This window comes from Carcharodon carcharias, chromosome 11, assembly GCF_017639515.1.
Source record: "Carcharodon carcharias isolate sCarCar2 chromosome 11, sCarCar2.pri, whole genome shotgun sequence".
NCBI classification, from domain to species: domain Eukaryota; kingdom Metazoa; phylum Chordata; class Chondrichthyes; order Lamniformes; family Lamnidae; genus Carcharodon; species Carcharodon carcharias.
In genome coordinates this window covers 69,908,970-69,929,722 of record NC_054477.1, presented here as the reverse complement: position 1 = coordinate 69,929,722, position 20,753 = coordinate 69,908,970, and positions in this window count along the sequence as shown.

The following is a 20,753-nucleotide window of genomic DNA, read 5'->3' as shown; positions in this document are numbered from 1 at the left end:
GGTGACTCACTCTTCTCATCACTCTCAACTCACACAGTCACAAACCCATCACACATCCACAGGGATCTCACACTCCAAGGGACAACAGCACTAATACTCACACATGCCCTCATATCTCCTTCACAATCACATCCACTGAAGTTTGCGTCCTCATCCTGCCCACACAAACATTCCATACAGTGCCATGCATCCTACTCATACTCTCTCCATCTATTTTCATGAGGGAGAAGCTGGCTCACAACAGCAGGGAGAGGTCACAGACCGTGGGTGGAGTGGCCCACATTAGGGCCCTCACTCACTTTGAGGAGCGTGCCATCGTGCTGACTGGTGAGGATGTGGACTGTGCCTGAGGCGATCGTGAGGTTGGTGGCGAACATCTCGTGAGGTTCCTGCACCACATCATCCCTCTCTCAATGCAAATGTGAATGCTCTCTCTCCTGCTTTCTACTCTGCTGACATGCGCTAATTATCTCTACTTTGGTTCACAGGGAGCTCTGCTAAGTGATAGACACCCTCATCCAGCCAGTCCCTCAGATCCATCAGATCCTCACCTCCAGTCAAGAGGACTCTTCCTCCATTGAAGAGCTGGAAATAAAAAGCCTGGAAGACCCATCACATTGTTTATCCACACACTTCACCAGCAGAGAAACACACACCTTGGTTGGACCTAGATCTAGAGCAGACTCGGATTCACAATCTGGTGGTCACCGCACGGACATGTGTCCACAGCAGGGGGAGGCAGCATCAGCCGAACTCCTTGGCATTCAGAGGATTCCTAGGGAAGAGGCATCTGTGAGATCCAAGACAGATGATGAGCCTCTGGATTCGGCCTTCTAACTCATCCTGGAGAGTCAGCAGCAAGCGGGGGATCATCACCCAGAGCTGTTGGGAGCCCTCAGCAGAGTGGCACTTGAGCTGGAAGACTGTGTCTGCCTGCTCTCTGATGAAATGGTGCCCACATGTGCTCATATGGTTATCTCTATGGGGAGGATGGCACACGCCATGGAGGCCCTGGTCCAACAAAACATGGAGATGTGCACAGACTTGCACTCCAACATGGTAGCCATGGGTGAGTTGCTGCAATGACAATGTGAGAGGGAAATGGGGCACCTTGACGTTCCCCTCCAGGTGCTCCTTTAAGGAGTCAGGCCAGGGACCTCGGGCACCCAAAGGGAGGAGGAGCAACAGGTCATCCACTCAGGAATCTCAGAGGCTGTCGTTTCCCTACGAGTCCTCTTTGCCTGTGGCACCCTAAACTTCGTCCTCTGTCACCACAGAGGGAGCATCTGGCCCACAGGAGGACTGGGGAATTCAGTGTCAATGCTTGAGTTGGTTGATTCCTAAAGAACATAGCTACCATAGTGGGCCTATGTCAGGTGATGAGATAAGCAACTTGAAGAACAAATCTGTTTAAAATGGAGTGGAAAAAGCCATGCCAGGAACACTAGGTATAGCTTAAAATGAGGTAACAACCCCTATAGTGAAGCTGGGACTCCATGGTGAACACCAAATTAGCAGCCTGCAGACAGAGCTATGTGCTGCTAGAACTAACAGATCAGAACAAAGCTCTATCATTCAAACAGATGGAGTCAAAAATGATAGCGGTCAATGTGAGCAGGAGGTCCCAAGAACATCTTTACTGATCATGTTGGAAGCCATCACATGAGTGCCAGAGGTAAGGCTGAAGTGTTTGCAAACAATTTCAGCCAAAAGTGCTAAGTAAATGATCCTATTCAGTATCCTCCACAACTCCTCACCATCGTAGATACAAATGTCTGGCTAATTTATTTTACTCCACATGACATTAAGACACAGATGAGTACACTGAACATTTCAAAGGCTATGGGCCCTGATAACATCCTGGCTGTAGTACTGAAAATGTCTGTACCAGAAAGCTATTCCAGTGTTGCAATGGTGAGAATCTTCTAATCAACAATGAGGAAATTGGCAAGTATGTCCTATTCACAAAAAAGCAGCACAAATTTAATGCAGCAAATTACTGCCTGATCAGCCTCTGTCCAATCACAGCCAAAATAATGGAAGAAGTGATCAATAGAGCCTTCTAGCAATACCTACTCACCAACAATGTTCAGTCTGGGTTCTGCTAGAAGTGTTCAGCTCCTGATTTCATCACAGTTTGGATCCAAAAATGGATATAAGCCCTGAATCACAGAGCAGATGTGGTAGTAGCTGTCCTCTACATTAAGGCAGTATTCAACCAACTAGAGCATCAAGCAGCCTAGCGAGATGCAGTTATTGGGAAAAGCTTCATGTAACTGGAGTCATACTCAACACAGGAAATGATCATGAAATTGGGGACTGCACGTGTTGCAACCTAAGCCTTCTAGCTTTAACATTGCAAGGTCACAGGAATAAACACCACCTAGACATCCACCCAATCCTCCTTTCCAGGGAATTAAACAAGAAGGAGGAGAGCAAGGAAGAAGGAACTAAGTCAATCACTTCCACTGTTGGAAATACTAACACAGAGACCAGTGTCTTTAGTAATTTTGAAACAAGGATAGAACATGAATCTATACAATGGAACATACCAGGCACTAGTTGGCAGCAGCCACATCATTTGGTAGGGACACCACAGGTTCTATCTTTCCAGGGAGCAAGGTTGCACATTAGCTCTGTTGTGGAGGTGTCAGATGAGGATCTTGCAAAGCCAAACTTTAGAAGAAAGTTAATGGATTTGACAAACCAAATTTTTGGTACAATGGGCAACCTGCCTGAAAGCTTATGGATTGTAACTAGGAGGATGGAGGAGTTTGCCCGTGGCTGGACACAGAGGCTGGAACTCATCCTTAGTTTCAGATTTCCCAAATTACCATCATTAGTTTTTATCTAGAGCAAAAATAATTAAAATGTGACACAAGCAACAGCGTGGAGAGCCTGGCCAATCCCATCCAGCAGCTTGTGAAGCCTGACATCACGCAGCTTCTGATGACTGAGGTCACAGGGTCCACTGCAGCCAAAACCCAAGCAGGTTCCATTGCCAACTTAAATTTTCCAATGGAATGACAAAGTGCTGCAAAGGAATCTCAGGCGGTTTTGTTCCCCTCAGTTGAGAGGGACTTGCAGAGTGTCACAGCTGTCCAGAGACCTGCCCTCCCAAAACTGACTGGGCTGGTCTAACAAATATCCCGAGGTAGGGTGTAATAAATCATGGAGCAGGAACTTATCTACCTCCCCATCTCCTGCTAGTCCATCATTGTTCTTGCGGTTGCCTGTCAGTCAGATGCCCCAGACCGCTCTAACCCATGTGGGCATGGTGTAGTCTGAAGCAGTGCCATCATGACTTAAAGGCTCTCAAGGATGTTTCAGGAGGGCATCTGAATTTCCTGCAAAATATTCTCATCAACCACCCACCTCACAAGCTGCTGCCACTCAGTTTGCAACCATGGAATTGGTGTAGGAACACCAGAGTAAGCAAAAGCATTTACACAATAGCCATAAAGGGTAGGTGGTGAATAACTTAATATGTGTAGGTGCTGTTAGTTGTGTCATGTTTTAAGTATTTTTGCTCCAGAGAAAGGCTGATGATGGTAATTTGGGAATGCTTTTTATTGTATTCTTCATGGGGAAGGGATTGGAAGGATTGAATGCAAATATTGGCCTTCTTGATGGATCCTCAGTTGTGGAAGGGCAGACATATAGCAGCAGTGCTCTGAATTCCAATGGTGAACAATGTTTCCCAAAAGTAGTTTTAATAGACAGTAGTGAGCATCCCTCCCAGCGGAGGGACAACTGCTTGGAAACTTTTGGTGCTCTCCCTGGTACCCTTTGACTTCCTCTTCCTCATCCTCTTCCTCCTCCTCCTCCTTTTCTTCCTTTTTCTCCTTCTCTTTGTGGCTCCTGAATTTGACCCTCTGGCAATTAGTGCTAGTAATGGCTGGTTTCTCATGATCATCAGAATATGCCACATGCAGCAACTCATAACAATGTAAGAAAGAAGAGCTGAAATAGGCCATTCAGCCTTTCAAGCTTTCTCCACTACTCACTAAGATTATGGCTGATATTCCTCCTCAACTCTACTTTCCTGTACTATTCCCATATCCATTCATACCCTTTGTACCCAAAAATCTATCAATCTCTGCCTTGAATATTTTCAATGACTGAGTATTGCCATTTTGCTGGGCTGGAGAATTTGAAGGATTTACAACCCTTTGAATGAAGAAATGTCATCTTATCTCAATCTTAAATGGCTGACCCCCTTATTCTGAGACAATAACACTTTGTTCTAGACTCCCCAGCTGCAGAAAACATCCTTCCAGCATCTACACTGTTAAGCTTATGGAGAATTTTATATTTTTCAATGAAATCACCTCTCATTCTTCCAAACTCCATGGAATATAGACCTAGGGCAGAATCGTCTGGTCCCATTGACGGCGGGTATCATGCTGGGCAGCAGGGGAGATTTGGGCGTGAGGAGCAGAAATCGCCAGTGTGAAATCACAACCATGGCGGAACGTGAATCCCACCGAGGCCAGTGTGAACATGATTTTCATCCAGCTAATGGGGTGCAAAGTGAGGCCTGACCCAAATCGTCCCCTTCACCCGATTTACCATTACACAGGCAGGAAAACACGCCAACCCAGGACATGTCTGGACAAGTGTGACCTGCAGAAGTTGGGACTTACTTTTAGGGCCTTGCTCACCCAGAAGGGAGAAACGGGAATAACTGGGAAATAAGAACACTGGTCCGAACTGATCTTGTATACCTTAAAATGAAACACCAATAAAAGCTTGGAATTAAGAGTAACGATCCAAACAGCTTTTTTTTCCTTCTGAAGGAGATCCGAGCAGAAGAAGATGCTGGAACCCTACAGTTACCGGACCCTGGAGGAACACGTCTATTGTATGCTGGGTGTAACCTCATGCATGTGGCTCCACCGCAAAGCAGCTCTTAGAAGGTGGGAGGTCTCCGTTGATGCTTCAGACCTGCTTCGGGGCATCACGGTCTTGGCCATGGGCTGCTATGGATAGTCGGTGAAGTGGTGCAGGGAGAGGAAGGTCTCGGTGTGAGTGGGAAAGGAAGATGCACTGGGCATGTGAGGTTGGGGGTGGTGGATGATGGTGTCGGGGGAGTGAGGTGGTGGGGGCGCAAACAAAGGAGTCAGGGGTCTGAGGTAGGGAGGGAGGGATTGAAGGTGTTGGTGGGGTGAGGTTGGAAAGAGGGGATGAAGATGTCAGGGGTTGAGGTTGTGGTGGGGGGGTGGTTGAAGGTGTCAGGGGAAGGAGGGAGTACAGTGGGAGGAGGATGTAATGGGGAGAATGCTGCAAGTGGAGAGGTAGATATAAGGGGGGGAGGAAGATGTAAGGGAGGGGGTTCGGAGGGGGGAAGGTGTCCACCGGGAGTGGACGGAGTAAGGGTGGAGGAGGGAGTAATTGGTGATGTCCAGGTGAACATGCAAGGGATGGGTCTGTGGAGTCAATGGCTGCCTCTTGCAGACCGACCAGAAGGTAGGAACAGGAGGAGGGATTGGCGAGTGTGAGAGGGGCCAGAGGGAGCCGGCAGGGTGAGGGGGGGAAGGGTGTGTTGGGAACGGTGGGGATGGTTAGTGGGGACACGGAGGCTGACATGGACCTGGGGATGGGAAAGAGGAGGTCGAGGAGATCAATTTGGATGGAGGGTGGGATTCTCCAGGAGGTAGGGACCATGCACAATTCTTTGGACATCCTGAAATGACAAGGGTTCGGGTTGATGGGTGACAGTGGGGAGGTGGAAGGTGATGTCACTGGGTCCACAGTGATGGGGGAAAGGACATGAGTGACTGGGGGAGGGGAAAGGACGGGGGAGCTAATCAAGAATTTTACCATGACCATGTTTGCCAAATTGAAAGTGAGCAGAGCTTCATGTTGGACAGGCACATGGAATGCAATAAGTTGGTGGACGGAATTGCAGGTCAGCTTAGATGGACAACTGAAAGAGAACCCCAGCAGGCAGCATTGAAAATGCTCGGGACAGTGAGATAAGTGTGATGGATGAAGGCTCCGCTTGCGTGAGAGAGTGCTTGCACGAGGCTCTGAAAGACCCTGCCACACACAAACACCTCTCCCTCCAGAATCCAGAATCACTCGTGGTCCAGCTGCATGCAGCTGAGCTGCTAGTGGGGGTGGAGGGGGGTGGGATGCAGGGGGGGACTCGCAAAGCCTGTCACTGAAGCTGAAAGACAGCATTACACACTATTCAGTGAAAGTGAATATATTTTTAGATTATAAAGTGACAAAATGTATTCACGCGTGCAACCACTTGTGATCAGAATTTCTTAACTTTTCTAGGCCTACCATTTCTTCTAGGTGCTGCCCTGACATCCGCAGGAGGGGTGGGTACAGCCTGCGCAATGGTTGGCCCTGTTGCCTCTGATGACTTTGGCGTGTGTCCTCTGGAGAGCTGAGGACTTGAGGGCCCAGGATTGCTTTGACTGTCCTCTTGTGGACCAGCTGCTCCCTCTGTGGTGACAGATAATGAGGTTGAGGGGGGTCATAGGCAAAGGGGACTCAGAGGGAGAAGACAGCCTCTGAGATTCCTGAGTGGATGACCCAGGGGTGTCCAGCTGCTGCTCTTCCTCGCTTTAGGTGCTTGAGGGCCTCGGCCTGACCCCTTGAGAGGAAGGAGCACCTGGAGGGACATGGAGAAGCCCTGTTTCCTCCTCGTGTTGTCACTGCAGGAACCCACCCATGGCTACTGCGATGGAATGCAGGTCTGCATGTATCGCCGCATTCTGCTGGCCCAGGGTCCCTATGGCGCTTGCCACGCATCCTTCTATGGAGGCCTCCATACGTGCATATGTGGGCACTCATTCATCAGAGAGCAGGTGGACACACTCTTCTGACTTGTGTGCCACTCTGTTGAGGGCTTCCAACATCTCTGCGTGATGTTCTCCTGCCTTCTGCTGACTCTCCAGGATGAGTTAGAAGGCCAAATCCAGAGGCTTATCATCTGACTCAGACCTCACAGGTGCCTCTTCCCCAGCTGTCCTCCAAGTGCCAGGGAGCTCGGCTGAACCTGCCTCCTCCTGCTGTGGACATGTGTCCGTGCGGTGACCCCTAGACTGTGACCCCGAGCCTACTCTAGATCTAGGTCCGCCAAAGTGTATATCTCTGCACTGGTGGATGATGTGGGTAAGCGCTGTGATGGGTCTTCCAGGTTGCTTATTTTCAGCTCTTCAATGGAGGGGGCGTCCTCTTGGCTGGAAATGAGGACGTGGATGGAGCTGAGGGACTGGCTGGCTGAGCGCATCACTTGCTTGGCAGAGCTCCCTGTGAATCGACGTAGCGGTAATTAGTGCATGTCAGCAGAGTCAAAAGCAGGAGAGAGAGCACTCACAGTTGCGTTGAAAGAGGGCTGATGGGGTGCAGGATCCTCACATGGGTGTTTGCCACCGACTCCACTGTTGCTGCAAGCACAGTCCATGTCCTCACCAGTCAGCGAGATGGCACACTCCTCAAAGTAAGTGAGGGCCCTAATGTGGACCGCTCCAACCCTAGTCTGGGACTTCTCCCTGCTGTTGTGAGCCAGTTTCTTCAGCATGAAAATAGATGGCGAGAGTGTGAGCAGGACGCATGGCACTGCGTGGAATGTTTGTGTGGTGAGCGGAGCCATGGATAGGATGAAGATGTGAGCTCTAGAGGATACGAGCTTGATGGAGATGTGTGGGTGTTTGTGAGAGTTAGCGGTGTTGTCCCTTGGTGTGTGAGATCCTTGTGGATGTATGATGGGTTTGTGAGTGTGTGAATTGAGAGCGATGATGTGTTTGACTTACCCTGGCAGAATGGATGAGAGCTCCTCTGTGCTCTGTTGGTGCTGAATGCTGCTGCCACTGCCTCCCATCTGGATTGGTGACTCTGGTGGACCGCCTGTGGTCAGAGTGGGGGTAGAGGACATTGCAGCTGCCTTCCACTGCGTCCAACAGGCGCCCCAGCGAGGCTTTATTAAATCTGGGGGCTGCCGTCTTCTTTGATTTTGGGGCCATGGGACGCCTGGAGCAGTCCTGGTCTGTAGACATGAAGTAGGCTGCGCTCTGATGCGCTTTAAATATGGTGCCCAGTGTGAGGAAGTGCTGAGGTCATGGTGTGGCAGGCAAATCCAAGCCTGCCCACCAGCGATCTGGTGTGTTTCCCACAAATGTATTATTAACAAGGCACCCACCAGGAAAGGGACGTTATAGCTTGAAAATTTACAATTGTGGCTTGCGGGTTAAACAATTTTTTCACGCCTGCTACCGCACTTAGTGCAAATCTGGGATGATTCCGTCCCTAGTCTATTCAAGCTCTTCTCATAGGGAATCCTCTCATTACAGGAATTGGCTAGTGAATCTACATTGCTCTCTCTCTAAAGCAATGATCTCTTTTTTAGGTAAGGAATCCAAAACCTGTGTAGAACTGTAGTCACATGTGGCCAGATGGAATAGGGTTGGCACATTTCCTTTGCTGAAAGACATAAGTGAATCAGTTGAGGTTTTCTTGATGATCCAGCACATTTCATTGCCCTTTCCCTGTGCTAACTCAGAAGTTAACAGATTTTTAAAGTTCTTTATTGCAAGTCTTTTTCCAGAAGAGAATTTAATTCACTTTTCTATGTTAGTAGTCCAGTAAAATACCTGCACCCTATTCTGCATTTGCATCAATATTTAAAACCTAATCCCTTAAAGTCACTTCAGAATTACTTTAACTCCAGCTTGCCAAAACTCTGCCACACAAAACACTGTCTGCACTAAGTCCCACTTGCCTAACACCCAAGTCTTTCGAACCTACACTGACTTCCCTTTCGCCAACATTTCAATTTTAAAATCCTAATCCTTGTTTTTAAATTACTCTGAGGCCTCACTCCAATACAATCTATTTTCTGCAATCTCATCTAGCTCTTCTGCTTCTGCTTTGGTTGTGTCACAGACTAGTATTCGTATTCCACCAACATTTCTGAATGTGGCTCACTATGTGTGGCTGGATTTTACACCCCTATGGTTCCCAACTGCTATGTTTTCGGCAGGGGGGGCACATAAAATGTGACGGGGGCGAGCCCACCACCTTTTCGCCCACCCTGAGTTGTCCCGCATATACACGGGGTGGCCGGGTGCCTGTCTGCCATATGTAAATAACCAATTAAGGCTCAATTTAGCTTGCTTAGAAGCCAGTTAACCCTGATATTACGCTGCCCCTGCCATAACATGGTTGGTGTGCAGCCTGTTCTTTCAAAAATATTTTTAAAAGGGCAGGAAGGATGGAGCGGGTGGTATTATTTTTGGTGGTGGGGCCGGGGTGGGGCGGAGTGGTTGACTTTTGTACATTGAAGGCACCCACCCTCTGAAGATAGTAATCTCCCTTCTTTCCTCCCTCCCTGCACTGCAAAACCCACACCCCAAACCCCCTCCCTGAGGTGCCCGATTCTTCCCTGCCCAATATCCCTGATTTCGCTGAGTCTGGAATACTTTGGGGCCTTCATCCCCAGTCCCAGCAGCGCCAGAGCACAGTAGTGGGCGCTGCTGGAACTGGGGATGAAGGCCTCAAAGTATGCCAGAGCAAGGACTGCAAAAGCTGCCGGCTAATCAGAGGGCGGAAGGCCCACAAGTTCCATGTTGTTGCTGCCCACAGCATCTTTTGCTGGGGGCTGACACTTCTTTCGTAGTTTGTTTCCTTTTTAGTTGGGGAGGGTGGTGGGAGTGAGCAGTATGCCCCTCTCCGTAAACCCAGCCCATGGTAATGACCAGATCATATGTACTCTTTGTGATGTTAATTGAGGGATAGACATTTACCAGGACACTATATAGTAGAGCTATACAGGAACCATTATATCTTCCCCACAAATATTTTGTTCCTCTGAACTTTTGAGCATCCCCCCTTTCTTTGACCCATCAAAGGTGTCAGAGTCTTCAAAGTATACTATTTTCTGGAATTTCCTCCCAAAAAATTTCCATTCCACCCCCTCTCTTTTGAAAACTTCTTCAAAGCCCTTCTCTTCAAACAAATCTTGGTCACCCCCTCCAAATCTCTTCTTCCCTGATTCAGCTTCAGTATTACATATGAGTATTTATGAAAAACCTGGGGGCATTCTTTACGTTAAGAACATGATGTTTTTCATAAGGACTCGAAACGTTAACTCTGTTCTTTTCTCCACAGATGCTGTTTGACCTGCTGAGTTTTTTCAGCATTTTCTGTTTTTGTTTCAGATTTCCAGCATCTGCAGTATTTTGCTTTTATCTATGATGTTTTTCTTGCTGTCCTAGTTTTGTTCAGAGACCCAGGTGATATATTTCCATATTGGATGCTTGATTGACCAAACAAAAAACATATTGTACTTCAGAAAATAGTTAATAATTATGTAAAAAAAATCTAGGTGCTTCACTATGAAAGGTGCCATATAAATGTAAATATTATTAATTATTATTGGTTAACATCTGAAAAACTCTAATGGGTGGAGGTTTAGGGGGGATGTGAGGAAAAGCTTTTTTACCCAGAGGGTGGTGACAGTCTGGAATGCACTGCCTGGGAGGGTGGTGGAGGCGGGTTGCCTCACACCCTTTAAAAAGTACCTGGATGAGCACTTGGCACATCATAACATTCAAGGCTATGGGCCAAGTGCTGGTAAATGGGATTAGGTAGGCAGGTCAGGTGTTCCTCACATGTTGGTGCAGACTCGACAGGCCGAAGGGCCTCTTCTGCACTGTAAGATTCTGTGATTCTGTGATTACCTAAGTGTAAATTGTTGAATAATAATAAGTCAGCAAGCTGAAATAACTCACCAAATCTATAAATTACTTGTCATGAGATGGCTTAAATCATCAAGTTTCTAAACATTACAAGGCAGTGAACATATCTAATCGGGACTGGATTGCAATATGACCTCAAATAGAATAATTACAAGAATGTCTTATATGCTTTAGTAACTGATCTAAAAATGCATTTTGAGTTAGGATCACATTGTGTTGTAGAGATAGCAAAGTAAACAAGCAGTGGAATAAATAGGTAAAATGTGTTGGCCTTAGAACATTAAATTAAGCAGTTCCAAAAGGTAAGCAGGCAATTATTCCCAGTGCATATACTTGAATAAATTATAAAGGTAAGATGCAATTAAATTAAACACAGCTTTCAACAGTCTATGCTTATATAAAAATAGTCTACCTAATATTGCTATAAAACTGAATACACATGTGCATTTTCTTTATCTCATTCAGGCCTGAGGTCTGAAAATTCAAATCAATTTTATTTAATAAGAGTGTTAAATATGTTCAAGAATTAATATGATGTATTATTTCACATCATAAATTGCAAAAGTATTCTATTGCAACAGTGTGGTAGGATGGACACCCATTCATTGTTATCCATAGAGTGATTTTCTGATCTCAGCCATGTTACTGCAAGGGAGTACATATTAACAGAATAGAAGCATAAATGACTACAGTACAGAATGAGGCCATTCGGCCCATAGTGTCCATGGTTCTGCTCAAGAGCAATTCACCTAATCCCACTCTCCCACCTTTTCCCCATAGCCCTGCAGAATTTTCCTCATCAGATAATTATCCAATTGTCTTTTGAAAGTGTTGATTGAATCTGCCTCCACAACACTGTCAGGCAGTGCATTCCAGATCCTAACCACTCGCTGTGTAAAAAAGCTTTTCCTCATGTTACTGTTGCTTAATTTGACAATCATCTTAAGTCCTCTGGTTCTGGATCTTCCCGTCGATGGGAACAGTTTCTTCCGATCCAGTCTGCCCAGATCCCTCATCATTTTGAACACCTCTATCAAATCGCTTCTGATTCTTCCCTTCTTGAAGGAACACAGACCCATCTTCTCCAACCTAGCCATGTAACTAAAGTTCCTCATTCCGGGACCCATTCTTATGAACCATTTCTGCATCCTCTGTAGTATCTTCACATCTTTCCTAAAGTGTGATGTCCAGAACTGGCCACAATACTCCAGTTGGGGTTGAAACAGTGTATTATGCAGGCTTATCATTATTTTTTTATTTTTGTATGCTATGCCCCTATTTATAAAGCCCAGCATGCTTTACTAACCATTTTGTCAACCTGCCCTACTACCTTCAATGAGTTCTGCACATATACCCTAAGTCCCTTTTCTCCTGCCCCCTCTTTAGAATTGTACCCTTTAGTTTATATTGCATGTCCCCCTTTTTCCTACTAAAATGAATCACTTCACATTTCTCTGCATTAAATTTCATTGCCAGTGTCCACTCATTCCACCAGCCTGTCTATATTTTTTTGATGTTTATTACTATCCTCCTTAGTTCACAGTGTTTCCAAATTGTGTGTCAAATGCAGATTTTGAAATTGTTCCCTGTGCACAAAAGTCTAGGTTATTAATATATATCCAGAAATGTAAGGGTCCTAACATTGACCCCTGTATACTCCGCTGTATAACTTCCTCCAGTCCAAAAAACAAGAGTTTGCGACTATTCTCTATTTCCTGCCACTCAACAAATTTTGTATCCATGTAGCTACTCTCCCTTTTATTCTATGAGCTTTAATGACAAGCCTGTAATGTGACACTTTATCAAACGCCTTTTGGAAGTCCATGTACACCACATCAATCGCATTAACCTCATCAACCCTCTACGTTACCTCATCAAAAAACTCAAGCAAGTTAGTTAAACACAATTTGCCTTCAACAAATCTGTGCTGGCTTTCCTTAATTAACCCACATTTGTTCAAGAGACTGCTAATATTACCCTACACTGTTGTTTCTAAAAGCTTTCCCACCACTGAGGTTAAACTGACTGGCCTGTGGTTGCTGGGCTTATCTTTTAAGCTTTCTTGAACAAGGATGTAACATTTGCGATTCTCCAGTCCACTAACAACACCCCGTATCTAAGGAGAATCGAAAGGTTATGGCCAGTGTTTCCATAATGTTCTCCCTTACTTCCCTCAGTATCCTCAGATGAATCTTATCAACTTAGAGTATAACTAGCCTATCCAATACCACCTCTTTGTTGATTTTTAGCCCATCAAGTGTCTCAGCTACCTCCTCTTTTGCTATGACTTGGGCAGCATCTTCTTCCCTGGTAAAGAAGGATGCAAAGAACTCATTTAGTATCTCAGCCTGACCTCTGCATGCAAGCATAAAACCCATTTTAGATCCCTAACTAAATCCATTTTTAACATTCTGTTACTACTTATATGCCTATAGTGGAGTGCAGGCACTTACTGTCCAGGGGTTAAGGCAAAAAAAATCAGGAGAGAACACTCCAGGCTACTGTTATGAATGCTCTCAGTGCAATATTCATACCAGGGGAACAGACTATTTCTCCTTCTCATCTCCACCAGTCAGAAATGTATGTCATTGGAGAAGGCGAAAAATTCCTGTTCAAATGTCGAAACCCTTGAGAAAATAAAAATATCTCTTCAGTCATGAATTTCAAAGTTTCATTTCATCCCCCCTATTTGTGCAAAAGGTATAATTAGATACAAATCTCTTCCTGTACCATCAAAGTGATTGTATTCATTGTATGTTCACAAAAATGTTGTAGTTGAAATACTCAGCATAAAGTGAGGTCAAGAGAACTGAATATATTTTTGATCTGTGTGTTGCTCCACATGTTTCTGCTGTAAGTTACTAAATATTTCCTGGGGAAAATCATAAAGCATATGGAATGATTTGCCAGTCATTTTTTTAACTCAGCTTTCAACTAATTGATTTGAGAAACTTCGAAAGAACAGTTAATCCACAAAATTGGAGGAGTCTTGACCAACCTATTGAGATATCAATGGAGCAACTATCTTCTTCAAAGGCTGGCAGGAAATACAATAGCTGAACAGTGAGCTTTTTAAAAATTCTTTCACAGGATGTGAGCTTTGCTGGCTAGGCCAGCATTTATTGTCCATCCCTAATTGCCCTTGAGAAGGTGGTGGTGAGCTGCCTTTTTGAACCACTGCAGTCTGCGTCGTGTAGGTACACCCACAGTGCTTTTAGGAAGGGAGTTCCAGGATTTTGAGCCAACGACAGAAAAGGAACAGTGATATAGTTCCAAGTCAGGATGGTGTGTGGCTTGGAGGAGATCTTGCAGGCGGTAGTGTTCCCATGCATTTGATGCCCTTGTCCTTCTAGGTGGTAGAGGTTTTGGGTTTGGAAGGTGTTGCTGAAGGAGAAGTGCTGACTTCAAAGAAGAGATAGTTTGGGCACAGTCAAGGTATATTCTCTTGAAAGGGAAAGTTAAGTTAAACAAATTCAGAGCTCCTGGATGACAAAAGAGATAGACATTAAGACGGAGAAGAAAAAGTATGCTTGTAATGGATGTCAGGTGGACAGTACAACTGAGAACCAGGCTGAATATAAAAGGTTCAGGGAAGAGCTGAAAAAGCAAATAAGAGAAGCAATGAGAGAGTATGAAAAGAGATTGGCAGCCAACATAAAAGAGCATCCTAAGGTCTTCTTTAGGCATATAAATAGCAAAAGGGTGATAAAAGAACAAGCAGAGCCTAATGGGGACCAAATTGTGGATTTATTCATGGAAGGGCTGAGATATTAAATGAATACCTTTCATCTTTACAAAGGAAGAAGATGCTACTCCCCCTGGCCACGGTGAAAGAGGAGGTAATTAATACACTAGAAGGGTTTAAAATTGATAAGGAGGAGGTATTAGATAGGCTGTCTATACTTAAATGTGACAAAGCATCAGGACCAGATGAAATGCATCCAAGGATACTGAGGGAAGTGAGAGCAGAAATTATGGAGGCACTGGCCATAGTTTTCTAGTCTTCCTTGGACTCAGAGGTGGTTCTGGAAGGCTGGAGAATTGCATAAGTTACACCTTTGTTCAAAAAAGGCCAGTCAGTTTAACATTGATGGTGGGGAAACTTCTAGAAACAATAATTCGGGAGAGAATTAATAGTCACATGGACAATACAGGTTAATTAAGGAAAACCAGCATGGATTTGTTAAGGGAAAATTGTGTTTAACTAACTTGCTGGAGATATTTTTTTGAAGTAACAGAGAGGGTTGATGAAGGTAATGCTGTTGATGTGATGTACATGGACTTCCATGTCACACAAATAGCTTGTGAGCAAAGTTATAACTCATGAAATAAAAGGGACAGCAGCAATACAGATACAAAATTGGCTGTGTGGCAGAAACAGTAGTGGTTAATGGATGCTTTTTGGACTTGAGGAAGGTTTGTAGTGGAGTTTCTCAGGGGTCAGTGCTTTGACTTTTGCTTTTCCTGATATATATTAATGATGTAAAAGTTGGTGTACAGGGCACAATTTCAAACATTGTGGATGATACGAAACTTGGAACCATTGTGAACTGTCAGGAGGATAGTGTAGAACTTCAACAGAACATAGACAGTTGGTGGAATGGGCAAAAAAGTAGCAGATGAAGCTCAATGTGGAGAAATGTGAAGTGACTAATTTTGGTAGGAAGAACTTGGAGAGACAATATAAAATAAAGGGTACGACTCTAAAGGGGAGCAGGAGCAGAGGAACCTGGGTGTATATGTGCATATGTCATTGAAGGAGGCAGGCCAGGTTGAGAGAGTGGTTAATAAAGCATAGAGTCTCCTAAGCTTTACTAATAGGGCACAGAATACAAGAGCAAGGTGGTTTTGTTGAACTTGTATAAGATACTAGTTCAGCCTCAGCTGGAGTATTTGTACATTTCTGGGCACTACAATTTAGGAAGGATGTAAAGGCATTTGAGAAAATGCAGAAAAGATTCATGGGAATGGTTCCATAGATGAGGATCTTCGGTTATGAAGATAGATTGGAGATGTGGGGACTGTTTTCCTTGGAGAAGAGAAGGTTGAGAGGAGATTTGATAGAGGTATTCAAAATCATGAGGGGTCTTGACGGAGAAGATAGGGAGAAACTGTACCAACTTGTGAAAGGATCAAAAACAAGAGGATGCAGATTTAAAATTGGTAATTGGTTTTAATTGGTAAAAGAAGCAAAAGTGACACGAGGAAAAGCTTTTTCATGCAGCAAGTGCTTAAGGTCTGGAGTGCACTGCCTGAGAGTGTGCTGGATGCAGGTTCAATTGAGGCATTGAAAAGGGAGTTAGACTGTTGTCTGAAAAGGACGAATGTGTAGGGTTATGATAAGAAAGCAGGGAAATGGCATGAGGTGAATTGCTCATTTGGAGAGTCAGTGCTGTAACAATTCTGTGATTCTGTAAAGTTTCAGCCCTTTTTTTTCTATTTTCTGTTATCTGTCTCACTCCACTACCAACAATGTTAAAGTTTTTTTTTCTTTTTACGGTAACGATTAATTGCTATGCAACAGTACACAAAGTACTTGCCAAGATTTTAAAAGGTGAGAGGTCTGCGCTTGCAGTTTGGGGAATTTTACGGCAAACTGATTTTTTATCACGCTGATCCAAACGAACTCTACTTAAAATTCACCATGTTAGCAATTGGGATTCATTATGCTGCAGTAAATGTGACGTTTGCTGCAGCATCAACTTTTTGCAATGCAACCATTTTATAGTAAATTGCAACTAAAACAATTACCACTGTTTTTAATAATAAGTTTAATTTTTTTTAGGGTACACCATTCCTTGTCCAACAAGAGTAGTTAGATAATCAACTCTTCTATTTTCTTTGACCTTGACTAAAACTCTTTGCTGAATATGTACTTGCTTAAATGAAAAACTTGCATTCAATAAAATAAGGTAAAATACAACAGTACCTGCTGTGATAATGGTTTCTTCTGACTCAGACCAACACCAGAGATATAAATGATTGACTTTAACCTTAAAAAGATTATAACAGAGCAAATGATCTTCTCTTGAGTAACCATGCTACTCACACCATTTCAACTTCAATTTGAATAATCCTGTGATTTATATAATCGATTTATCAGTCAGTCAGCATTAAAACATTCACTGGTGCAAAGGAAACTTTATTGCAGAGAGTGTGTACCTAAAGATTTGACCCTGAAGCACCCCACTGAAATTTGATCTGTCATCACATTGAATTATTCATTGCAGCAAAACGGCCTTGGTCTTGCATTTCTAAGTAGGATTAGTTACACGGGTCACGGTCTGTGGGTTCACTGTAACCCAGACTAATCTAAGCTTTTCAATTGCTTTAAGCTATATTCAAATGTACCATTTGTAAAGTTTCTAAATCTCAGTAGGCAAACAACCTGATTTCCAAGTCTGCCACAAAATATTTTAAGGTGCTAAATCACAGTTTACATGATACTTTATTTTGGAAGATGTTGGAGCAAAATTGATTTTCTAACTCTGTCCTAAAAATGCTATACCAATTTCTCAAGCTCAAAAGGAGTGGATTTTTATTCTAACAGGGTTTGTTAAAGCTACTGTTTATCAGACTTATATTCGACAGCCAGTACAGTACTGGATGAGCAGAAATTTCCTCCAATTAAATATTGGGAAGACTGAAGCCTCCCATTTATTGAATATTCCCTTGATTTGTTTGCCCTCCCTAAATGCATTACCACACAAATTTCTGGATTGAATTCCAATTGCTACTTTTCTGCCCACTCAACCAAACCATTGATATAATTCTGGAGACAACAGCTATCCTCTTCACTATCAACTACATGGCCAATTTTGTCATCTGCAAATTTCCCAATCATACCTCCCACATTTATGTCCAAATCGTTAATATATACAACAAACAGCAAGGGCCCCAACACTGAGTCCAGAACACCACTGGAAAGCGTTTTCAATTCGCAAAAACACCCATCGACCATAACCCTTTGTTTCCTGTCACTAAGACATTTTGGATTCAACTCACCACCTTCCCCTGCATCCCATGGGATCTCACTTTTCTGAACAATCTGCTATGTGGGACCTTGTCAAATGCCTTACTAAAGTCCATGTAGACAACACCCACTGCATCAATCCTCCTTGTTACTTCTTCAAAAAATTCTATTAAGTTAGTAAGACACGATCTTCCCCAAACAAAACCATGCTGACTGTCCCTGACCAACCTATGCCTTTCTAAGTGACAGTTTATCCTGCCTCTCAGAATTGATTCCAATAATTTTCCCACCACTGAAATCAGACTGACCGGTCTATAATTTTCTGGCATATCCCTTGCACCCTTTCAAAACAATGGTACCACATTTACAGACCTCCAATCCTCTGGTACCTTACCTGTATCTAGTGAGGATTGGGAAATGATCCTCAGAGCATCCGTTATTTCCTCACTGGCTTCCTTTAACAGCCAGGGATACAGTCCATCCGGCCCTGGTAACTTATCCACCTCCAATGATATCAGTCCCTCCAGTACTTCCTCTCTCACTATGCTTATTGTATCTAATATTTCACACTCCTCCTCGTTAACTAGAATGTCTGCATCATCCCTCTCCTTAGTGAAGACAGAGACAAAGTACTCATCGAGAACCCTGCCCACATCTTCTGTATCAACCCACAAGTTACTATGTGCATCTCTGATAGACCCTATCCTTTCCTTAGTTATTCTCTTGCTCTTAATGTACTGGTAAAACATCTTTGGGTTTTCTTTGATATTACCTGCCATATTTTCTTGTATCCTCTCTTTGCTTTCATAATTTTCATTTTTACTTCACCCCTGTACAGTATTAAGCCTTATGTGACTGTCATAAGCTTTCTTTTTCTGCTTTATCTTGGCCTGTATGCTTCTGGATAACCAGGGAACTCTAGATTTGACAGTACCACCCTTTTTTTGTGAGAATATGTCCACATTGTACATGTGGAATCACGCTTTTGAATGCCTCCCACTGATTTGCCACTGCTTTCCCTTCTAATAACTGTATCCAGTCCATTCTCTCCATCTCACCTCTGAGCTTCGTAAAATTTGTCTTTCCCCAATTTAGAACTTGCACTCCTGTTCTATCTTTGTCTTTTTCTATAGTGAGGTTAAATCTAACTGTATTATTGTCACTATCCCTGAAGGAAAAGGGTCGCGGCTGGTAGGTGACAGTGGGGAGGTGCAAGGTGATGCCAGGGGGGTCGACAGTGATGGGGGAAAGGGAATGGGTGGGAGAGGCGAAAGGACAGGGGACCTGAAGAAAAACTATACCACTACCATGCTTGTTAAATCAAAAGTGAAATGAGACTCATGGGTGGCAAGAACAGGTGCTGATTTGGAGTGTGATCAGTGGGTGGGCAGTGATGCAGGTCAGCTCAGATTGACAACTGAAAATGAACCCCAGCAGGCAACATTGAAAATGCTCAGGACGTTGAGATGTGTGTGACGTGAGAAGGATTCGCGTGCATGGGAGAATACTTGCACAAGGCTCCGAAAGGCCCTGCCACACACACACTTCTCCCTCCAGAATCACTCATGGGCCAGTTGCACATAGCTGAACTGGTAGTGGGGCGGGCGGGGTGGGGGGTAGGTGATGGAGGTGGGGGAGAGGGCTGGGGGGATGCGGAATGCAGTGAGCTGACTCGCGAAGCCTGTAAATGAAGCTGAAAGATACCATTATACATTATTGAGTGAAAGTGAACATATTTTCAGATTGTAAAGTGACAAAATATGTTCACCCGTGCAACCAACTGTGATCAGAATTTCTTAACTTTTTTACTACTTAGACTTCTGTATGCTGCCCTGACATTCACAGGGGTGCAGACAGCCTGTGCAATGGTTGGTGCTGTTGCCTCTGATGACTTTGGCGTGGGTCTTCTGGAGAGCTGAGTCCTTGGGGATCCTGGCTTGCTTTGGCTGTCCTCCTGTGGGCCAGTTGCTCCCTCTGTGACAGAGGATGAGGTTGAGGGGATCACAGGCAAAGGGAACATGGAGGAAGAGGACAGCCTCTGAGATTCTTGAGTGGATGACCCAGGTGTGTCCTGCTCTTCCCCCCACCTCGGCTGCCTGAGGGCCCTGGTCTGACTCCTTGAAGAGAAGGAGCACCTTGAGGGACATCATGATGACCTGTTTCCCACTTGTATTGCCACTGCTGGAACTCACCCATATCTACTGCGATGGAGTGCATGTCTGCATACATCTCTGCCTTCTGCTGGACCAGTGTCTCCATGGCATCAGCCATCCTCCCCATGGAGTCCTCCATGTGCGCACATGCGGGCACTACTTCATCAGAGAGCAGGTGGATGCACTCCTCCAACTTGCATGCCACTCTGTTGAGGGCTTCCAACAGTTCTGCGCGATGTTCCTCCTCCTTCTGCTGACTCTCCATGATGACTTGCAAGGTCTAATCTAGAGTCTCATCATCTGACTCAGACCTCACAGATGCCTCTTCCCCAGCAGTTCTCCGAATGCCGGGGAGCTCAGCTGAACTTGCCTCCTCTCGATGCAGATACGTGCTCACATGGTGATCACCAGATTGAGAACCTGAACCTACTCTAGATCTAGGTCCCATCGAGGTGTGTGCCTCTGCTGGTGGAAAGTGTGGGTAAGCACTGTGATGTGTGTTCCAGGCTGCTTATTTCCAGCTCTTTGATGGAGGAGGTGTCCTCTTGGCTGGAGATGATGACCTGGATGGAGCTGAGGGATTGGCTGGTTGAGGGCGTTGGTTGCTTGGCAGAACTCCCTGTGAACCAAAGTAGAGATAATTAGTGCATGGCAGCACAGTCAAAAGCAGCAGAGAAAACACTCACAGTTGCATTGAGAGAGGGATGATGTGGTGCAGGATACTCACATGGTTGTTCGCCACCAACCTCATTGTTGCAGCAGGCACGGTCCACGTACCCACCAGTCAGTGCGATGGCACGCTCCTCAAAGTGATTGAGGGGTCCAATGTGGGCTACTCCACCCACGGTTTGGGACTTCTCCCTGTTGTTTTGAGCCAGCTTCTCCTGCATGAAAACAGATGGAGAAAGCGTG